The 23891-nt window shown below is 46.1% G+C and overlaps 1 pseudogene; it reads left to right on the top strand.

The window, feature by feature from the left end:
- The first annotated feature begins 2567 nt into the window (after nt 1-2567).
- Nucleotides 2568-23694, top strand: LOC119315727 (annotated as a pseudogene).
- The last annotated feature ends 197 nt before the right edge of the window (nt 23695-23891 follow it).

Genomic DNA, 23891 nt, shown 5'->3' with positions numbered 1-23891 from the left:
GTTACAAATGTCTTCATGTTCCCACTAATCGTGTCTATATATCTCGGGACGTCGTGTTTGATGAGCATGTTTTTCCCTTTGCCAACCTTCCTGTGTCCACTGTTGAACCACCATCCCTGCATTCATCTCTGTTGCTTCTGACCAATTTGATGATGTTGCATACTCTCCTTTGCTGTTACCTAACCATGGTGCAGGAACCGGACGTGGAGCTCGTTTGGAGCTGTTGGAGGATTCACCATCATCATCGTCGTCTTCTGGTGGGCACGTCGATCGCCCTATGTTGCATGGCATCGATTCGCGTGCCCAATGGTCACCCGACGAGCCCGTCGCGCCGAGCATCTCCACTGCTCGGTCCGTTTCGCCAGCGGCCGCCGAGTCGCCCGCGGCTCGGCCCGTCACGCCGTCTTCGCCTGCGGCTCGGCCCGTCACGCCGTCTTCGCGCGCGGCTCGGGTCCTCACGTCGCCTTCATCAGCGGATCGGCCCGCGACACCGGCCGCGCCACGGCCCACTATGCCGAGCTCGCCATCGGCCCGGTCTGTGATGCCGGACTCGCCAGCTGCTTCGTCTGCTCTACCGGTTTCGCCGGTGGGTCGGCCTTCTTCGCCAACCGAGTCCGAGGCTACCGTGACTGGCTCCTCGTCACCGGCTGACTCGTCAACGTCGCCGTCCTCCAGCCCGTTGCAGGCTGCTCCGTCGACCTCGGTGGTTCATGTGTCCCGACCACATACACGCAGTCGCAGTGGCATTTTCAAACCTAAGGAACGTAAGGATGGTACGGTTGCTTGGTTGGCTGCTTGTTTGGCTGCTGCTATTGCGGATCCATCTTCTGAGCCTCGCTCATATCAGGTTGCCCTGCGCATTCCACATTGGCGAGAGGCTATGGAGCAGGAGTTTCATGCTCTTCTTCGTAACAAGACATGGACTCTCGTTCCTCCACCACCACGGGTAAATGTTATTGACTCAAAATGGGTATTCAAAGTGAAGAAGCATTCGGATGGATCTATTGAGCGTTACAAAGCGCGACTTGTTGCTCGCGGTTTTTGGCAGCGTCATGGTCTTGACTATGAGGACACCTTCAGTCCTGTCGTCAAGCCTACCACTATTCGGCTTCTTCTCTCCATTGCTGTTTCTCGTGGTTGGTCACTTCGTCAACTTGATGTGCAGAATGCTTTTCTACATGGATTTTTGGAGGAAGAGGTTTATATGAAACAGCCGCCTGGTTTCTCTGATCCTGATCGTCCTGACTATATCTGTCGTCTTTCCAAAGCACTATATGGTTTGAAGCAAGCTCCTCGTGCCTGGCATGCCCGCCTTGCCTCTGCCCTTCGTGCTCATGGGTTTGTGCCGTCTACTGCTGACACTTCGTTATTTCTTCTACAGAAGCCAGAAGTCACTATCTATCTTTTGGTATATGTCGATGATATTATCCTTGTCAGCTCTTCTCGGTATGCTGCTGATGCTCTTGTCTGCTCTCTTGGTGCTGATTTTGCGGTCAAAGATCTTGGGAAGCTTCACTACTTTCTTGGAGTTGAGGTCACTTCTCGTGCTACTGGTCTTGTCCTTACGCAGAAGAAGTACTCCTTGGAGTTGTTACAGAGAGCTGGCATGCTGAAGTGCAAACCGACCACCACACCCATGTCGTCTACCGACAAGATAACAGCTGTTGATGGTGAGCTTTTGTCTCCTGCGGATGCCACAGAGTACAGGAGCATTGTTGGTGGACTTCAGTACTTGACGATCACGAGACCAGATATCTCTTATGCTGTTAACAGGGTTTGTCAGTATCTTCAGGCTCCCAGAGATACTCATTGGGCTGCTGTTAAACGCATTCTTCGTTATGTTCAGTTCACCCTGACATTTGGTATGCATATTCGGCCGACTTCCTCTCGGGTCCTTTCGGCCTTCTCTGATGCAGATTGGGCTGGTAGCCCAGATGACAGGCGATCCACGGGGGGTTATGCAGTATTCTTTGGCTCTAATTTGATCGCCTGGAGTGCTCGGAAATAGGCTACTGTGTCACGTAGCAGTACTGAAGCTGAGTACAAGGCTGTGGCTAATGCTACTGCAGAGATTATTTGGGTGCAGTCTTTGCTTCAGGAGTTGGGTTTGTCTCAACCACAGCCTCCTATTCTTTGGTGTGATAACATCGGTGCTACATACCTTTCTGCAAATCCAGTATTTCATGCCCGAATGAAACACATTGAAGTTGACTATCACTTTGTACGGGAACGTATATCACAGAAGCAACTCCAGATCAAGTTTATCTCATCTAAGGATCAACTTGCAGACATCTTCACTAAGCCTTTACCGCTGCCACAGTTTGAGGCTTGTAGGCGCAATCTTACCCTTCTCAATTCTTTAGAAAGTGGCTAAGATTGAGGGAGGGTGTTAGACTATGTATAGCTTCTGTACCTATGTACGTATATGGTACATATTGTAACACAACCATTATATATAATGAGATAAGCCACCCCTAGAGGGTTGTGCTGGTTCCCCAAAACTTATTGTCTTACATGCCATGTCAGCACGTTGTCGCCGTGAACTGGAGCGATCATCGCGGAGAGCAATGGCGGCCCCGTGGTTGCTGCTGCTGCTCTCCCTGGCCGGCGGCGTCTCTCATGTTGGTGGCCAGAGCGCGCCCGACAGCACTGGTATTGAGCCCCAACATCTCGTACGTTATGCTAATTCAACTCGCAGGCAGGCAGGCAAAGGCTCAAGCATCATGTCCATGCTCTCAGGTTTCATCAGCATCGACTGCGGCCTCTCAGAGCAGAGCAGCTACGTTGACGGAGCCACCGAGCTGACCTACACCTCAGACGCCGGCTTCATCGACGCCGGCTCCAACTACAACGTCTCGGCCGAGTACATCGACCAGTCCCACCGGAGAAGCCACCGGCAGGTGCTCAGCCTCCGCAGCTTCCCCGGCCCGCCGGGGCGGCGCGGCTGCTACGCCCTCCCATCTTTCGTAGCCGGGACGTCCAAGTACCTGGTCCGGGCCACCTTCATGTACGGCGACTACGACGGTCTCAACAAGCCCCCCATCTTCGACCTCTACGTCGGCGTCAACTTCTGGAAGACGGTGAACATCACGAAACCTGACGCGGTGCACGTTGCGGAGGTCATCGCCGTCGTCCCGGACGACTCCGTGCAGGTCTGCCTGGTGAACACGCGGTCCGGGACGCCCTTCATCTCGTCGCTGGAGCTGAGGCCGCTCAAGGACACGCTGTACCCACAGGCGAACGCGACGCAGGGGCTGGTGCTCGTCGCCCGGCACAACTTCGGCGCCGCCGATCTGATCAGGTACCCGGACGACACGTACGACCGTGCATGGGTCCCGTGCACCAACCCGGAGGACCAATGGACTACCATCTTGACGTCCTCCAAGGTGGCCATGGAGGTGGAGGATCGCAAGCCGCTCTATGACGTGCCCTCGCTGGTGATGCAGACTGCCGTCCGGCCGACCAACACCACCAGGAACGTCATGTGGTTCCCCTGGGACGCCGAGCCCAACCACGTCTACCCCATGCCTGGGTGCGCACATGATCCAGCCAAAATCCTTTCATATTAGCAGTAGTACTTCACAGCATAGCATGAATTGCGACTTCAAGTTTCAACCAAAAGCTTGCATTTGGGTAAGTGGTAATTTGCACGTACGTACCCATTGCAGGCTCCTGCCTGTCTTCTATTTGGCGGAGCTGGAGACCGTGGACAGCAAGCAGGAGCGGCGCGTGTTCCTCGTCAGCCTCAAGCGCCCCAACTCATCTGCTTCGTGGCTCATAGGCGACTTTGATTACCTTGTCACCACCATCGTCTCCAGGACTACCGGACGACCCGTCCCGTTCATCAGCCCCAAGGAGAACCTCGTCATACTAGGAGCCGCCAACGCCACAACACTTCGGCCAATCATGGAAATCAACTCCACAATACTGCCGCCGTTCATCAACGCCGCCGAGCTTTTCACCCCTATTTCCACCGCCGGGGTTGGGACCGACGCTCAGGATGGTGAGTACGGAATCATACTCATATCATTATATCATATTATACCAAGAAAAAGTTGCGCCTCCATATAATTTAGAAAAAAATAAGCAAGGGAATTCAAAATATATCCATAATGAAAGCCAACCGATCATACCGCTTTCAGTTGATGACTAGAATTTTCTTACTCATATACATAGATGTGGATGAGCTGACTTGCGCTATTTATTTTTCTGCTTGTGTGTTACTGAAAAAATAGTATCTGCCATCACTGCAATTAAGGCTAAGTACCGGTTGATCAAGAACTGGGTGGGTGACCCATGCGCCCCGAAGAATCTAGTGTGGGCTGGACTGAACTGTAGCTATCCCATTTCCAGACCTCAGAGAATCACAAGCGTGTAAGTCTGCATATATTTGTCATAAAATGAGTTAAACATACAATTGTGCTGTCTAAACCACCATGCATTTCTACAGAAACATGTCATTTGGTGGTTTGAGTGGTGATATATCATCCTACTTCGCCAATCTCAAAGCTATCCAGTACCTGTAAGTGTGGTATTTTGAATCCATTTTCACAATGAATTTTGGTAGTGCAGTTCACATATTGTGCATGTTGTCATATGTCAGGGATTTGTCACATAATAACTTGACAGGATCAATTCCTGATGGTCTTTCACAGCTACCCTCTCTCGTGCTACTGTAAGTACTTCTGAATCATGCTAATTTTGATATCTAGTACACCCTCTGTTCCTAAATATAAGAAGTTTTTGCAGTTCAAATTGAACTGCAAACACGTATTATATTTAGGACTAGAGGTAGTAGTATTTTAGTTGGAACAATATTAAGATTGATGTGCCTACTACCCTCCATACTATCCATTTTTGCAATTGACTCTAAAAATAATCCCTTTGATTTTTGTTAATCAAAGTGGTGACTCCAAAAATTATACGTGTCCTTCCAATGTGAGTGTGTTAGTATTGTGTATACTTACGGCACTTTTCCTCTAATATCAAAACTATTTGGTTCCTTCAGAGATTTGACGGGCAACAAGATTAGTGGAACGATTCCGTTCGGCCTTCTGATACGAATTCAAGATGGCAACCTAACTCTAAGGTTAATCCATCATACTATATGTTTCTGATGCCATTTATTTTTTCCAACACCATGCTAATGGTTTCTTCTTTTTAATAGATACGACCAAAGTTCAAACCTTTGCAGCAACAGTACTTCTTGCCAGCCTACAAAAGATCACCGAAACTCTAAAACCACCAGCTACATTGTTGTTATAGTGGCCGCTGTGGTTGTAGTAGGACTAGTGGCACTACTACTCTTTTTCATAATGGGAAGAAACCAAGGTGAGCCTAAGAGACATTTGGCATTAACACAACAACTGTTCTACCCATGTCCATCTGAAACCGCAAGCAATAGTGATGATGCCATGGTGGGTAATACTGTTTCGTTCTTAATTTCCATATGAAGGACCAGCAAATATACATAATGAGAGTGACGTGCAATCGCGCAATCGTCGATTCACATACACGGAACTGAAGGTGGTAACATCCAACTTCCGGCGAGTGCTCGGGGAAGGAGGGTTTGGTCTTGTCTATGATGGCTTCTTGGAGGATGGTACTCAAGTTGCAGTCAAGCTGCGGTCTCAATCTTCCAATCAGGGTGTAAAAGAGTTCTTGACAGAGGTAATGCATGATCGAGCATGTCAATAGTCACCTAGATTCGTTTGGACAGTATCTAATTAATCTGTTTTCTTCTGGCTCAGGCACAAAACTTAACAGGGATTCATCACAGGAATCTAGTCAGCTTGATTGGTTATTGCAAGGATGGGGAGTACGTGGCCCTTGTATATGAGTATATGTCCGAAGGAGACCTCCAACATAAACTCAGAGGTCATTTCAACTCTAGGAGCATTTGGAATCTCCATTTTCAAGTTCCCCAATGCTAACACTCACCATGTTCTGCAGGGAGAGATCACAATGATGGATGTTTAACCTGGAGACAGAGACTCCATATTGTACTGGAGTCTGCGCAAGGTATACACTCTTCTGGTTTGGATTATGTTATCCCATCATCTGTTGCTTTTGGTCTCTAGGAATTTGCATGCTAGCACATGTGGAGTAGCCAATGTCAATGGTATGATGTGCATGCAGGGCTCGAGTATCTGCACAAGGCATGTAGCCCGCCTTTCATACACCGGGATGTGAAGACGTCAAACATCCTACTGGATGCAAATCTAAAAGCTAAGGTTGCTGATTTTGGCTTGATGAAGGCTTTCAATCAGGACGGTGATACCCATGTATCCACAGCCAGGGTGGTTGGCACACCAGGGAGTTATTTACCCAAAACCATCATACTTGGGGCTAGGGTAACCGGTCAGTACCACATTTAAGCCATGTCACAAAAAACCACCAACTTTGGGACTAATCGGTACCGCGGAGCACTGACTGGTCGTTTTAGCCATGGAAACAGCGAAACCGACAGGTCGGGCCCACCTGTCGGGTCGACGTGGCGCGGGCTGACGGACGCCGTTAGACGGAGGGGGGCGGCCGTTTCCGCGACCGTGTATTAGTGGGCCGTGCGGGTCGCTCGTCGGACCAGACCGCACCAGAGCACATCCGACCCCTCTGTCTCGACCTCGACGACCGCCGCCGCCGCCGCCACCGTCGTCTCGCCGCCGTCCGCCGGTCCGCCATGGTTTCCTGGAGCGAGGGGTCAAGCTCTTCTTCTTCGGACGACGAGTCAGTGACTAGCCAGGTACGTTCATTTGGGGATTCCAACATTTAGGGTTAGGGTTAGGGTTCTTGAGTTGGGGATTTCTTACCAAGTCGCTGATTTCTTCAATCTCTTTGGTTTTAAGCTTCCTAGGACTATCCCATGCTATGAATGGAGTGGCATTGCTCGTGAGCTCTCCTCTCGCTGTCTGCATCGCGAGCCTTGCCTCAGGCTAGTAGCATTTGAATCTACGGACACTGGCCGACGTTTTCTTGCTTGCGCTGAGGAGAAGGTATGTTGGTTAGTACTGTATTTAGTTAACCTTAGTTAGTTTTTGCTCCATTCAAATGCTAGAAGGAAATTTTGCTCTGCTTATTAGTGTGAACAATTGTCATTGCCCATAGTTGGATTTAATTATGCTCTTACAGTAGTAAATTATGCTACGCCAGTGTAATTTGCTCCAAATAATTAAGTAGTGTACAACATTGTTAGTGCCAGTAGGAAATTATGCTATGGCAGTGTAATTTGCTCAAATAATTAAGTAGTGTACAACTAGTGTACAACATTGTTAGTGTCAGCACTAAATTTTGTACTTACTAATGACAACATATATTTAGTTTATATGATGTTAAAAGTGACAAAAATTTCTTATTGACAACACATATTAATTTGATAGGCTTTCTTAATTGTTTGTGCATTTAAATGAACACAATTTGATAGGCTTTCTTATTGACAACACATATTAATTTGATAGGCTCTCTTGTGTAGTATGATTGACAATATTTTTTTCTGAATTATAGGCTGAACTAAAGTGCAACTATCTGGAGTGGATAGACCCTGAGTGGTCAGTGGCTATGCAGTTCCGCCTAACTGAATTGTGGGGCATGTATGACAAAGAAATCAATGACAGGGTGAGAGACAATGTTCAGCTTGGTGATCAAAATTACAAATTAGTTGGAGAAAAGAGGAAGATGGAAGAAGAGCTGAAATTTTTCAAACTTGATTTTGCAAAAATGGTGGCTGACAAGGAGGATGCTATTACTGAGCTGGGCAATACTAGGTTGGCTCTCAATGATCTGAAAGAGGAGATGGAGAAGAAGAAGCTGGCAGACCATGGTTGCACAAACCTACATCACTTACTCAGGGCAAAGGCAGAGAAGGAGAGGGACAATCTTGTGGTAGAGAGAGACCAAGTGCTCACAGAGAGAGACCAACTAAAGGAAGAGAAGAAAAAGCTAGAGTACATCATCTCTGATTTGCTGAAACAGAAGCATGGCTACAAGGACAAGATCAAGAAGTTGAAGGAGATCTGTGATGAATTTTAATTATGTAATGTGGCATTGTACTGGTGTAGTTGTGCTCTGTTGCACTGAATAATCAGCCCTACTAGAAGTGCACTGTACTGTTGTAATGGTTAAATTTGTACTGAATTATGCAGTTTATCTGCAAGTCTAGATTTTGAACTTATGGCATGAATTTGAACTTAATTTGTAGTGCTATCTCTTGTATCATATTGAGTACTCTATTATATTTACTTCACTCCAGGTGAAACTGGTGTGATAGTCAAATTATTGTGCACGGAAAAATTTGAAATACTAGTAACTTATGGCATGAGTATACCAGGAACTTTCATTATTATTATGCACATAATGTGATGATCAGGGAGTGCAAACAACATAGCAGTACAGAGTAAATATAGCAGTGCAAGCACATAATTGTAGATAGGTACATGATGATTGAAGCAAGCCAACATAGCAATACACAAGAATAATAGATAGTAGTTCCTCATAGCATAAAACCAAGATCCATACATAGGTTTAGCATAACATTACACAACAGTAGTTCATAGTGGCACACATAGGTTCAACACAGCATTACATAAGTTCAAATTTAGTGTTGGCATAGATAAAGTGCTCTAGTGCCTGATGGAGCACACATGCACTTGGATACATAGTCAAACAAGAACTCTCAGTAGTTCCCCCTGGCATAGAAGTACCCCTCCATCCTTTTGCTCATGTATCTTGCCCTTTTCGGTCTATTTCCTGTTGGCTGGCTAGTTGAAGCTTCTGCAGTAGTTCTTGGAGGATTGAAGCTTCTTGCACCTGTTTTTGCACCTCTCCTTGCAGCAGCAGTACCAGCACCAGAAGGAGAAGAATTTGCAGCTCTAGCAGATGAACCAGCAGCTCTAGCAGATGTAGCAGCAGCTCTAGCAGATTTGCCCCTTGAAGCAGCAGCAGCAGCAGCAGATCCCCTTGAAGCAGATGTAGAGCTTGCACCCCTAGGAGTTGTTGTACCATATGTTGAGCTTCCCCCTTGCTGCCATGCAGGGGTTGTCCTGTTTTCCTGCAATTATTTTTGTTGGATAAATTTCAATGATACTTAATGAGTGATAAGACAGAGAAGGAAGTCAAAAATAACATACCATGTGTTTGTTCTTCCTGATTTGCAGATCTGGCCTCAATGGCTTTGCACAACTTGTGTATTTGTGGCCCTGCAACTTGCAGTTACTACAAGTTATTGTAGCCATTCTTGATGTCTGCTTTGCTTGAGGAGGCTCAAACCTGCCTTTCTTCCTTTTCTCTTCTGCTGGTCCCTTCTTGTCTTCTTTGAACTGAGGTGGGTCAATGTCAGGAGTTGCAGTTTTCACCCAACAATCAGGACCAGGAACTGGGTAAATGATAGGCTTGTATGACTCCAAGTACATAGCCTTTTTGAAGAAAATATTTACATGGTCCTCTGGTAGTTGTTTGGACCTGTAGATGGCAGAACAACCATGGTTGCAAGGAATTCCAGAGATGTCCCACTTCTTACAACCACATGTTTTCAGATTAGTGTCAACAGAGTAGGTCTTATCCCCACTACTCACTTGGAAAAGACCTGGTCCAGCTATCAATGATTTACAGTCCCTTGCATATCTCTTGTTCATCTCTAACCTCTCAACATAAGTTGGTGCAATTTCCCATCTTGAAACTAGTCCACCCTCTCTCTTTTGCTGATACCTTACCAGAAGTTTGTCCTTGATCCCATTGATCATGGTGACAATTAGCTTGTTCCTTACATCAAGTATGTACTTATTAAAAACTTCACTTAAGTTATTGACAACCAGATCAGTTTTGCCGTTAGTATCCATTGCATGTCTTGACCAAGCTTTTGGAGGAATCCTTGACATCCACTCCCAAGCAGCCTTGCACTCAGCCTTCATGCTCTCCATTGCCAACTGAAAGTCATGTTCAGTGTAAGCATATGCAGCTGCATCCATGCATTTCTTCAAGTCTTCTCCTCTGAATCCTGCTCTCTGAAAGTTGGCATAAATGTGCCTCAAGCAGTACCTATGAGGGCAGTTGGGAAAGACTGCTGTGACTGCATTCAACAGACCCTGCAAAGGATTTTGAATTTGCTAAAATGAAATAAATTATCAAAACAAATTTTAATTCAATTTAATTGTTGTAGTAATATCATATTGATTTAATATTACATTGATTTAATTCAATTTAATTGTTGTAGCTTGTCCTATGTTGGCCCATAAGGGTCACCCTAGGCTACCTTGACCGAAGTGTCGACAAGATGCGTTACCACTCGACACATGCCAACTAGGGTAGGTGGGAGGTTGGCTGGGCTATGGTGGTCCATAAGGGTCACCCTAGGCTATCTTGACCGAAGTATCGACAAGATGTGTTACCACTCGACACATGCCAACTAGGATAGGTGGGAGGTTGGTTGGGCTATGGTGGCCCATAAGGGTCACCCTAGGCTATCTTGACCGAAGTATCGACAAGATGCGTTACCACTCGACACATGCCAACTAGGGTAGGTGGGAGGTTGGTTGGGCTATGGTGGCCCATAAGGGTCAGCCTATGCTACCTTGACCGAAGTGTCGACAAGATGCGTTACCACTCGACACATGTCAACTAGGGTAGGTGGGAGGTTGGTTGGGCTATGGTGGCCCATAAGGGTCACCCTAGGCTATCTTGACCGAAGTATCGACAAGATGCGTTACCACTCGACACATGCCAACTAGGGTAGGTGGGAGGTTGGTTGGGCTATGGTGGCCCATAAGGGTCACCCTAGGCTACCTTGACCACTATACACATGCCAACTAGTGTAAGTGTTCAACAAATTAATGAACTAAATACACTAAATGCAGAACTAATTAGACTAAATACACTAAATGCATAACTAATTAAACAAATTAATGAACTAATTAGAGTACTATTTTAGGGACAAGTGACGATGTAGATAAACTCACCTTCTGTCTATCAGACATGAATGTGTACTTCCCAAATTTTCCCTCTTCAGTCCCTCCTAGGGCATATTTGAGTTGAGTCAAAAACCATGACCAATTTGGTGTGTCTTCAACTCCAACCACTCCAAATGCTATGGGGTGCATATTGTTGTTTGCATCCCTTCCAGTAGCAGCTAGTATTTGTGCCCCACTAGTTAACTTAATGAAACAACCATCTAGGCCTATGAATGGCCTGCATCCATTCAAAAATCCCTCAACACATGCATTCAAACAGAAAAAAAGACCATGAAACCTTGGTCCTGCAGTTGGGTTTTCTCTTATTTTTCCACTCACAGTGCTGACAATGCATCTTGATCCAGGATTTGTAGCCTTCACAGTCTCCAAAAAATCTCTCAGCCTCTTGTATTGCCTCTTGTGATCTCCAAGCACAATCTCCTTTGCTTTCCTCTTTGCTCTCCATGCCATCATCTTGGGCACCTCAACACCAAACTGCCTCTTTACCTTGTCAACTATAGCAGGTACAGTAGTGTTGGGGTCTGATCTGATAGTTTCAAGCATTTTGTTGCCAAGCCACTTGGAGCTGACCCTTGTCTTGTCAGATTGGGTGGGACAGGTGTGCTCCAATACCATCTTCTTAATGCAAAAAGTGGGCTCATTACTAATCTTTGCTGCAACCATGTGGAACTGACAGCCCTCTCCATCACAACACACTATTACCATATCACTGCAGTTTCTCTGATATTTGTATCTTCTAAGTTGTTTCACATGCAAATTCACAAGAGCCTCTCTAAACTGGTACACATCTCTGAAACAAAGCCTAAACTGGAATTGTTGCTCTGGATGCAGCCTGCCCTCATCATACCAGACCCTAGGTGGTCTTTTCTTAGCTCTGCTCTTTCTACCAGAGGGGATTATAAAAGACATAGGTTCATTGCCATCATCATCAGCTTCAAAGCCTGTATCTGAAGGAAATATGCCCTAGAGGCAATAATAAAGTTATTATTTATTTCCTTATATCATGATAAATGTTTATTATTCATGCTAGAATTGTATTAACCGGAAACATAATACATGTGTGAATACATAGACAAACTTAGTGTCACTAGTATGCCTCTACTTGACTAGCTCATTAATCAAAGATGGTTATGTTTCCTAACCATGAACAAAGTGTTGTTATTTGATTAACGAGGTCACATCATTAGTTGAATGATCTGATTGACATGACCCATTCCATTAGCTTAGCACCCGATCGTTTAGTATGTTGCTATTGCTTTCTTCATGACTTATACATGTTCCTATGACTATGAGATTATGCAACTCCCGTTTGCCGGAGGAACACTTTGTGTGCTACCAAACGTCACAACGTAACTGGGTGATTATAAAGGAGCTCTACAGGTGTCTCCAATGGTAGATGTTGGGTTGGCGTATTTCGAGAATAGGATTTGTCACTCCGATTGTCGGAGAGGTATCTCTGGGCCCTCTCGATAATGCACATCACATAAGCCTTGCAAGCATTGCAACTAATGAGTTAGTTGCAGGATGATGTATTACGGAACGAGTAAAGAGACTTGCCAGTAACGAGATTGAACTAGGTATTGGATACCGACGATCGAATCTCGGGCAAGTAACATACCGATGACAAAGGGAACAACGTATGTTGTTATGCGGTCTGACCGATAAAGATCTTCGTAGAATATGTAGGAGCCAATATGGGCATCCAGGTCCCGCTATTGGTTATTGACCGGAGACGTGTCTCGGTCATGTCTACATTGTTCTCGAACAGTAGGGTCCGCACGCTTAACGTTACGATGACAGTTATTATGAGTTTATGCATTTTGATGTACCGAAAATTGTTCGGAGTCCCGGATGTGATCATGGACATGACGAGGAGTCTCGAAATGGTCGAGACATAAAGATTGATATATTGGAAGCCTATGTTTGGATATCGGAAGTGTTCCGGGTAAAATCGGGATTTTACCGGAGTACCGGGAGGTTACCGGAACCCCCCGGGAGCTATATGGGCCTTAGTGGGCTTTACTGGAAAGGAGAAAGGGGCAGCCCAAGGTGGGCTGCGTGCCTCCCCCCTCCCCTAGTCCTATTAGGACAAGGAGAGGTGGCCGTCCCCCTCTCTCTCTTTCCCCCCTCGAGGAATCCTATTCCAACTAGGATTGGGGGGGGGGGATCCTACTCCGAGAGGGAGTAGGACTCCCTTGGCGCGCCCTCCTTGGCCGGCCGCCCCCTCCCCCTTGGCTCCTTTATATACGGAGGCAGGGGGGCACCCTAGAACACACAAGTTGATCCTTGAGATCGTTCCTTAGTCGTGTGCGGTGCCCCCTGCCACCATATTCCACCTCGATCATATTGTAGCGGTGCTTAGGCGAAGCCCTGCGACGGTAGAACATCAAGATCGTCACCACGCCGTCGTGCTGACGGAACTCCTCCCCGACGCTTTGCTGGATCGGAGCCCGGGGGTCGTCATCGAGCTGTACGTGTGCTAATAACTCGGAGGTGCCGGAGTAACGGTGCTTGGATCGGTCGGATCGGGAAGACGTACGACTACTTCCTCTATGTTGCGTCAACGCTTCCGCAGTCGGTCTGCGTGGGTACGTAGACAACACTCTCCCCTCTCGTTGCTATGCATCACCATGATCTTGCGTGTGCGTAGGAAATTTTTTGAAATTACTACGTTCCCCAACAGTGGCATTCGAGCCTAGGTTTTATATGTTGATGTTATATGCACGAGTAGAACACAAGTGAGTTGTGGGCGATATAAGTCATACTGCCTACCAGCATGTCATACTTTGGTTCAGCGGTATTGTTGGACGAGACGACCCGGACCAACATTACGCGTACGCTTACGCGAGACCGGTTCCCCCGACGTGCTTTGCACATAGGTGGCTTGCGGGCGACTGTCTCTCCAACTTTAGTTGAACCAAGTATGGCTACACCCGGTCCTTGCGAAGGTTAAAACGGAGTCAATTTGACAAACTATCGTTGTGGTTTTGATGCGTAGGTGAGATTGGTTCTTGCTTAAGCCCGTAGCAGCCATGTAAAACTTGCAACAACAAAGTAGAGGACGTCTAACTTGTTTTTGCATGTGATGTGATATGGTCAAGGCATGATGATGAATTTTATTGTATGAGATGATCATGTTTTGTAACCGAGTTATCGGCAACTGGCAGGAGCCATATGGTTGTCGCTTTATTGTATGCAATGCAATCGCGAAGTAATGCTTTACTTTGTCACTAAGCGGTAGCGATAGTCGTGGAAGCATAAGATTGGCGAGACGACAACGATGCTACGATGGAGATCAAGGTGTCGCGCCGGTGACGATGGTGATCATGACGGTGCTTCGGAGATGGAGATCACAGGCACAAGATGATGATGGCCATATCATATCACTTATATTGATTGCATGTGATGTTTATCTTTTATGCATCTTATCTTGCTTTGATTGACGGTAGCATTATAAGATGATCTCTCACTAAATTATCAAGAAATGTTCTCCCTGAGTATGCACCGTTGCCAAAGTTCGTCGTGCCCAGACACCACGTGATGATCAGGTGTGATAAGCTCTACGTCCGTCTACAACGGGTGCAAGCCAGTTTTTGCACACGCAGAATACTCAGGTTAAACTTGACGAGCCTAGCATATGTAGATATGGCCTCAGAACACGGAGACCGAAAGGTCGAGCGTGAATCATATAGTAGATATGATCAACATAACGATGTTCACCATTGAAAACTACTCCATCTCACGTGATGATCGGTTATGGTTTAGTTGATTTGGATCACATGATCACTTAGAGGATTAGAGGGATGTCTATCTAAGTGGGAGTTCTTAAGTAATTTGATTAATTGAACTTAAACTTATCATGAACTTAGTACCTGATAGTATCTTGCTTGTTTATGTTGATTGTAGATAGATGGCTCGTGCTGTTGTTCCGTTGAATTTTAATGCGTTCCTTGAGAAAGCAAAGTTGAAAGATGATGGTAGCAATTACACGGACTGGGTCCGTAACTTGAGGATTATCCTCATTGCTGCTCAGAAGAATTACGTCCTGGAAGCACCGCTAGGTGCCAGGCCTGCTACTGGAGCAACACCAGATGTTATGAACGTCTGGCAGAGCAAAGCTGATGACTACTCAATAGTTCAGTGTGCCATGCTTTACGGCTTAGAATCGGGACTTCAATGACGTTTTGAACGTCATGGAGCATATGAGATGTTCCAGGAGTTGAAGTTAATATTTCAAGCAAATGCCCGGATTGAGAGATATGAAGTCTCCAATAAGTTCTATAGCTGCAAGATGGAGGAGAACAGTTCTGTCAGTGAGCATATACTCAAAATGTCTGGGTATAATAATCACTTGATTCAGATGGGAGTTAATCTTCCAGATGATTGCGTCATTGACAGAATTCTCCAATCACTGCCACCAAGCTACAAGAGCTTCGTGATGAACTATAATATGCAAGGGATGAATAAGACTATTCCCGAGCTCTTCGCAATGCTGAAAGCCGCGGAGGTAGAAATCAAGAAGGAGCATCAAGTGTTGATGGTTAACAATACCACTAGTTTCAAGAAAAAGGGCAAAGGGAAGAAGAAGGGGAACTTCAAGAAGAACGGCAAGCAAGTTGCTGCTCAGGAGAAGAAACCCAAGTCTGGTCCTAAGCCTGAAACTGAGTGCTTCTACTGCAAGCAGACTGGTCACTGGAAGCGGAACTGCCCCAAGTATTTGGCGGATAAGAAGGATGGCAAGGTGAACAAAGGTATATGTGATATACATGTTATTGATGTGTACCTTACTAGAGCTCGCAGTAGCACCTGGGTATTTGATACTAGTTCTGTTGCTAATATTTGCAACTCGAAACAGGGACTACGGATTAAGCGAACACTGGCAAAGAACGAGGTGATGATGCGCGTGGGAAATGGTTCCAAAGTCGATGTGATCGCGGTCGGCACGCTACCTCTACATCTACCTTCGGGATTAGAATTAGACCTAAATAATTGTTATTTGGTGTCTGCATGGAGCATGAACATTATATCTGGATCTTGTTTGATGCGAGACGGTTATTCATTTAAATCAGAGAATAATGGTTGTTCTATTTATATGAGTAATATCTTTATGGTCATGCACCTTTGAAGAGTGGTCTATTTTTGATGAATCTCGGTAGTAGTGATATACATATTCATAATGTTGAAGCCAAAAGATGCAGAGTTGATAATGATAGTGCAACTTATTTGTGGCACTGCCGTTTAGGTCATATCGGTGTAAAACGCATGAAGAAACTCCATACTGATGGGCTTTTAGAACCACTTGATTATGAATCACTTGGTACTTGCGAACCGTGCCTCATGGGCAAGATGACTAAAACACCGTTCTCCGGCACTATAGAGAGAGCAACAGATTTGTTGGAAATCATACATACAGATGTATGTGGTCCGATGAATATTGAGGCTCGTGGCGGATATCGTTATTTTCTCACCTTCACAGATGATTTAAGCGGATATGGGTATATCTACTTAATGAAACATAAGTCTGGAACATTTGAAAAGTTCAAAGAATTTCAGAGTGAAGTTGAAAATCATCGTAACAAGAAAATAAAGTATCTACGATCTGATCGTGGAGGAGAATATTTGAGTTACGAGTTTGGTGTACATTTGAAAAATTGTGGAATAGTTTCGCAACTCACGCCACCCGGAACACCATAGCGTAATGGTGTGTCCGAACGTCATAATCGTACTTTATTAGATATGGTGCGATCTATGATGTCTCTTACAGATTTACCGCTATCATTTTGGGGTTATGCTCTAGAGACGGCCGCATTCACGTTAAATAGGGCACCATCAAAATCCGTTGAGACGACACCTTATGAACTATGGTTTGGCAAGAAACCAAAGTTGTCGTTTCTTAAAGTTTGGGGCTGCGATGCTTATGTGAAAAAGCTTCAACCTGATAAGCTCGAACCCAAATCGGAGAAATGTGTCTTCATAGGATACCCAAAGGAGACTGTTGGGTACACCTTCTATCACAGATCCGAAGGCAAGACATTCATTGCTAAGAATGGATCCTTTCTAGAGAAGGAGTTTCTCTCGAAAGAAGTGAGTGGGAGGAAAGTAGAACTTGACGAGGTAACTGTACCTGCTCCCTTATTGGAAAGTAGTACATCACAGAAAACTGTTTTAGTGACACCTACACCAGTTAGTGAGGAAGCTAATGATGATGATCATGAAACTTTAGATCAAGATACTACTAAACCTCGTAGATCAACCAGAGTGAGATCCGCACCAGAGTGGTACGGTAATCCTGTTCTGGAAGTCATGCTACTAGATCATGATGAACCTACAAACTATGAAGAAGCGATGGTGAGCCCAGATTCCGCAAAATGGCTTGAAGCCATGAAATCTGAGATGGGATCCATGTATGAGAACAAAGTATGGACTTTGGTTGACTTGCCCGATGATCGGCAAGCAATTGAGAATAAATGGATCTTCAAGAAGAAGACTGATGCTGATGGTAATATTACTGTCTATAAAGATCGACTTGTCGCAAAAGGTTTTCGACAAGTTCAAGGGGTTGACTACGATGAGACTTTCTCACCCGTAGCGATGCTTAAGTCTGTCCGAATCATGTTAGCGATTGCCGCATTTTATGATTATGAAATTTGGCAGATGGATGTCAAAACTGCATTCCTGAATGGATTTCTGGAAGAAGAGTTGTATATGATGCAACCGGAAGGTTTTGTCGATCCAAAGGGAGCTAACAAAGTATGCAAGCTCCAGCGATCCATTTATGGACTGGTGCAAGCCTCTCGAAGATGGAATAAACGCTTTGATAGTGTGATCAAAGCATTTGGTTTTATACAGACTTTCGGAGAAGCCTGTATTTACAAGAAAGTGAGTGGGAGCTCTGTAGCATTTCTGATATTATATGTGGATGACATATTACTGATTGGAAATGATATAGAATTTCTGGATAGCATAAAGGGATACTTGAATAAGAGTTTTTCAATGAAAGACCTCGGTGAAGCTGCTTACATATTAGGCATAAAGATCTATAGAGATAGATCAAGGCGCTTAATTGGACTTTCACAAAGCACATACCTTGACAAGATTTTGAAGAAGTTCAAAATGGATCAAGCAAAGAAAGGGTTCTTGCCTGTGTTACAAGGTGTGAAGTTGAGTCAGACTCAATGCCCGACCACTGTAGAAGATAGAGAGAAAATGAAAGATGTTCCCTATGCTTCAGCAATAGGCTCTATCATGTATGCAATGCTGTGTACCAGACCTGATGTGTGCCTTGCTATAAGCTTAGCAGGGAGGTACCAAAGTAATCCAGGAGTGGATCACTGGACAGCGGTCAAGAACATCCTGAAATACCTGAAAAGGACTAAGGATATGTTTCTCATATATGGAGGTGACAAAGAGCTCACCGTAAGAGGTTACGTTGATGCAAGCTTTGACACTGATCCGGACGATTCTAAATCGCAAACCGGATACGTGTTTACATTAAACGGTGGAGTTGTCAGTTGGTGCAGTTCTAAACAAAGCGTCATAGCAGGATCTACATGTGAAGCGGAATACATAGCTGCTTCGGAAGCAGCGAACGAAGGAGTCTGGATGAAGGAGTTCATATCCGATCTAGGTGTCATACCTAGTGCATCGGGTCCAATGAAAATCTTTTGTGACAATACTGGTGCAATTGCCTTGGCAAAGGAATCCAGATTTCACAAGAGGACCAAGCACATCAAGAGACACTTCAATTCTATCCGGGATCTAGTCCAGGTGGGAGACATAGAGATTTGCAAGATACATACGGATCTAAATGTTGCAGACCCGTTGACTAAGCCTCTTCCACGAGCAAAACATGATCAGCACCAAGGCTCCATGGGTGTTAGAATCATTACTGTGTAATCTAGATTATTGACTCTAGTGCAAGTGGAAGACTGAAGGAAATATGCCCTAGAGGCAATAATAAAGTTATTATTTATTTCCTTATATCATGATAAATGTTTATTATTCATGCTAGAATTGTATTAACCGGAAACATAATATATGTGTGAATACATAGACAAACTTAGTGTCACTAGTATGCCTCTACTTGACTAGCTCATTAATCAAAGATGGTTATGTTTCCTAACCATGAACAAAGTGTTGTTATTTGATTAACAAGGTCACATCATTAGTTGAATGATCTGATTGACATGACTCATTCCATTAGCTTAGCACCCGATCGTTTAGTATGTTGCTATTGCTTTCTTTATGACTTATACATGTTCCTATGACTATGAGATTATGCAACTCCCGTTTGCCGGAGGAACACTTTGTGTGCTACCAAACGTCACAAGTAACTGGGTGATTATAAAGGAGCTCTACAGGTGTCTCCAATGGTAGATGTTGGGTTGGCGTATTTCGAGAATAGGATTTGTCACTCCGATTGTCGGAGAGGTATCTCTGGGCCCTCTCGGTAATGCACATCACATAAGCCTTGCAAGCATTGCAACTAATGAGTTAGTTGCGGGATGATGTATTACAGAACGAGTAAAGAGACTTGCCAGTAACGAGATTGAACTAGGTATTGGATACCGACGATCGAATCTCGGGCAAGTAACATACCGATGACAAAGGGAACAACGTATGTTGTTATGCGGTCTGACCGATAAAGATCTTCGTAGAATATGTAGGAGCCAATATGGGCATCTAGGTCCCGCTATTGGTTATTGACCGGAGACGTGTCTCGGTCATGTCTACATTGTTCTCGAACAGTAGGGTCCGCACGCTTAACGTTACGATGACAGTTATTATGAGTTTATGCATTTTGATGTACTGAAAATTGTTCGGAGTCCCGGATGTGATCATGGACATGACGAGGAGTCTCGAAATGGTCGAGACATAAAGATTGATATATTGGAAGCCTATGTTTGGATATCGGAAGTGTTCCGGGTAAAATCGGGATTTTACCGGAGTACCGGGAGGTTACCGGAACCCCCCGGGAGCTATATGGGCCTTAGTGGGCTTTAGTGGAAAGGAGAAAGGGGCAGCCCAAGGTGGGCTGCGTGCCTCCCCCCTCCCCTAGTCTTATTAGGACAAGGAGAGGTGGCCGTCCCCCTCTCTCTCTTTCCCCCCTCGAGGAATCCTATTCCAACTAGGATTGGGGGGGGGGGGGATCCTACTCCGAGAGGGAGTAGGACTCCCTTGGCGCGCCCTCCTTGGCCGGCCGCCCCCTCCCCCTTGGCTCCTTTATATACGGAGGCAGGGGGGCACCCTAGAACACACAAGTTGATCCTTGAGATCGTTCCTTAGTCGTGTGCGGTGCCCCCTGCCACCATATTCCACCTCGATCATATTGTAGCGGTGCTTAGGCGAAGCCCTGCGACGGTAGAACATCAAGATCGTCACCACGCCGTCGTGCTGACGGAACTCCTCCCCGGCGCTTTGCTGGATCGGAGCCCGGGGGTCGTCATCGAGCTGTACGTGTGCTAAGAACTTGGAGGTGCCGGAGTAACGGTGCTTGGATCGGTCGGATCGGGAAGACGTACGACTACTTCCTCTACGTTGCGTTAACGCTTCCGCAGTCGGTCTGCGTGGGTACGTAGACAACACTCTCCCCTCTCGTTGCTATGCATCACCATGATCTTGCGTGTGCGTAGGAATTTTTTTGAAATTACTACGTTCCCCAACAGTATCATCCTCTTCTAAAGATGGATACCAGTCCTCATCCATGCTTCTGTTAGCACTAGAGTGGGACCTACTAGTAGGCCCAGGCCTCTTTATCTTCTTCTGAACAGGCTCAGGAACTGCTATCTCTTGACAGTCATCATCCTCTTCCTCCAAGTCTATGTCATATAAATGTTCAGGGTCTGTGTCTCCTTCACAGTGTGTACTGCTCATGTATTGAGATCTCTTTCTCTTAATGTCAGCAATTGTGTCTTTCAGATCACTGTCCACTTTCATCCTCTGTTCTTCTTCTCTAGCTACATTATCTTCTTCTTCATAGTCCATGGAATCTGAATCTGCATCTGAGAGGTCTTCATGAGCTACAAAGTCTTCATCAAATACTGAGTCATCATCTTCATCAGATGTGTCCTCATTTCCTGCATGCTCTTCCTCATCTGTATCAAACTGGAAATCTGCATAATTAACACTAACTTGAGTGTTAACCTGCTGCAATGCATTATTTTCCTCATCTGCATCTACCATCTCTGGCTCAATTGGGTAATCTTGTGTCCCAAGCAATAACTGGCATGGTGGAGGAACTGATTTTATTGGCATATAGTTCACACTTTCTTATGTACCAAGAAAATATGATGAGCCAACATGATCAGTGTTTGTTTTGTGCACAACACCTGACTCATTAACAGCAAATACAACTGGTGGGTCCACTGTTAAATCTTCAATTGTTTCATCTGGGTCCACTTCTTCATCTTCTGCACTTTTGTTAACTGGTGCTTGCTTTATATCTAATTTCCCCTCTTTAACATACAAACACAGTGTCTGACTATTTTTAAACCGCTTTATCATCTCATCCACTTCAGTGTTGTTTCTGACGAAAGTAATCCCTTGCAGCCCTGTGCAATCCTTCCTCAAGTAGCAAATACTGTCATCATTTCCATATCCATTTCTGACCATCACATTAAGCAAACTGCCATAAGTGATGTCTCTCTCATACATCTTCACAAGGGCATATTTTTGGCAGCATCTTTAGAAGGAAACTGAAAATATAATGACCATGGCTCCTCAGGCCTACAAAACACAAAACATATTAAAACATATTAATGACCATGACATTTTCAGTAACATTTTCAAGCCTATAGAACACAAATCAAATTCATGATTGTGACATTCTGAGTGCCACAATAAAAACTATGACATATTAACAGCAATAAGATCTATGCCACAAGAGCCAACAAATGCAGAATAAACTATGATACATTTAGTAATTCAGAAAAAAAAACAAAGAAAAAACTTCATCTAGGCATAGGAGCTTCCTCCCCCAACGAAGCAGTATTGCTAGAAGTAACCCTAGGCATCCTAACTAACTGAGTACTCTAACTAAGCAGTATTGCTAGAACCCTAACCCTAGGTTTTTGCACTGAGATTTACCTGGGTGGAGATGGATGCCCGGGGGGTACTTCCTCCCCCAACGAATCAGCCGCCGCTGACGCCTTCTCCGTGTCCGCAACATCCTTCTCTGCCTCCTCCGCATGCTGCGACGGTGGCGGCAGGACAGCTTTTCCCCAATCCGCCGTCGAGTGCGAATCGCCATCGGGGTTGGGGCCCAACTTGCCAACGGGGTCGCATTGCGGGCAGCGGCCACCGGAAGAATGACCACCGCCGCCGGAGCCGTCGAGACCTTCTCCGCCATAGCCGCCGCCGGAGCTGGTCGCCATGAGCAGAGCGGGAGGAACGCGCGGGAGGGAAACTGAATCGGGGATTGGAGGACGAAAGGGCAGGGGCGTGACCTAATACACGGGCGCGGAAACGGCCGTCCCCCTCCGTCTAACGGCGTCCGTCAGCCCGCGCCACGTCGACCCGACAGGTGGGCCCGACCTGTCGGTTTCGCTGTTTCCGCGGCTAAAACGGCCAGTCAGTGCTCCGCGGTACCGATTAGTCACAGAGTTGGTGGTTTTTTGTGACATGGCTTAAATGTGGTACTGACGGGTTACCCTAGCCCCAAGTGTGGTGGTTTTGGGTAAATAACTCCACACCAGGCTACCTTGCTCCCGAGTATGTCTCCTTTTGCATTAAGTTGTTGAGGATTCAGTATAAATTCTAGTGATGCGACGGATACGACTGTAACACAAATCCATCACATATGTGCACATATGCACTGCAGGTATGCAACAGTCCTGGAGCTCACTGCAACAGTCCTGGAGCTCACTGCAGGTATGCACACAAATCCATCTATGTGTACAGCTTTGGTGTCGTGTTGCTGGAGGTGATCACGGGGAAGCCTCCGTTCGTGCAAACCCCACAGGCGCAACCCATTCATATTGTCAAGTGGGTGCAGCAGCGCCTTTCATCTGGGGACATCGAGGGCGTGGTGGACGCACGCATGCAAGGCGACTATGATGTCAACGGCGTATGGAAGGTCGCAGACCTCGCGCTCGAGTGCATGGCACAAACTCCCGCGAAGCGACCGACGATGACCCGCGTGATGGCGCAGTTGCTGGAGTGCCTTGAACTCGAGGAGAGCCGCGGCGCCATCTACACCAGCGTCAGTGGCGACACGAACGGCATCGTGAACACTGCTAGCACCAGCGATGATCCCAGCTCAAGTTCTAGTATGTACGCCACCACCGACCAGCCCGCCTCCGATGTCAACCAGAGCAGCGCAGCACTCAGGATGGGGCCTAACTCTAGCAGGGCTTCAACGGTGGCCGCCGGTCCTGCAGCACGATGAGGCTGGCCAAACTTTGTTGCCCATGCCTTTGTGCATCAAAAGGTCTCGGAGGCTTTAATTATGTAACGCATTTCTATTTTTGAGGGATTGATCATGGAATATTTGGCATTTGGGTGCTCAACTGATTTTCTCGATTCCAATTCCTACTGAGTTTACTGGCCAGGGTTTCAATCGTAGCGACCGGCCAACTCATGCTATCCTACTGAGGTCGCTTCCTAGCTCTGAATCCACAGAAAATGGCCATGGATGCTGTACACGAGTCTTCTTCCAGTTCCTACGGTGTGGGTTTTGCCGCCGCCATGGTCGTTGCAGCCCCCTGTGATCCCCGAAATGATGTGTCATTCGTACTGATGGCACCTGAGGCACCGCACCCGGCCGCATTCAGATCAACAGCAGCCATGGATGCTGAGGCCATTTTCTCTGAAGGAGAGCAAGTCTTAGAACCACCCTTCGCCACCAGATCTACATCATTTGTGGAAGGTACGGGAGGCAACGGCACAGAATTAAGGGTGCACACCGGTGCACTCTGTTCTAATTTGCTGCCGGTG

Source organism: Triticum dicoccoides, chromosome 6A (assembly GCF_002162155.2).
Source record: "Triticum dicoccoides isolate Atlit2015 ecotype Zavitan chromosome 6A, WEW_v2.0, whole genome shotgun sequence".
NCBI lineage: Eukaryota > Viridiplantae > Streptophyta > Magnoliopsida > Poales > Poaceae > Triticum > Triticum dicoccoides.
Note: the sequence above shows the minus strand (reverse complement) of the source record. Positions and strands in the feature narration are given on the sequence as shown.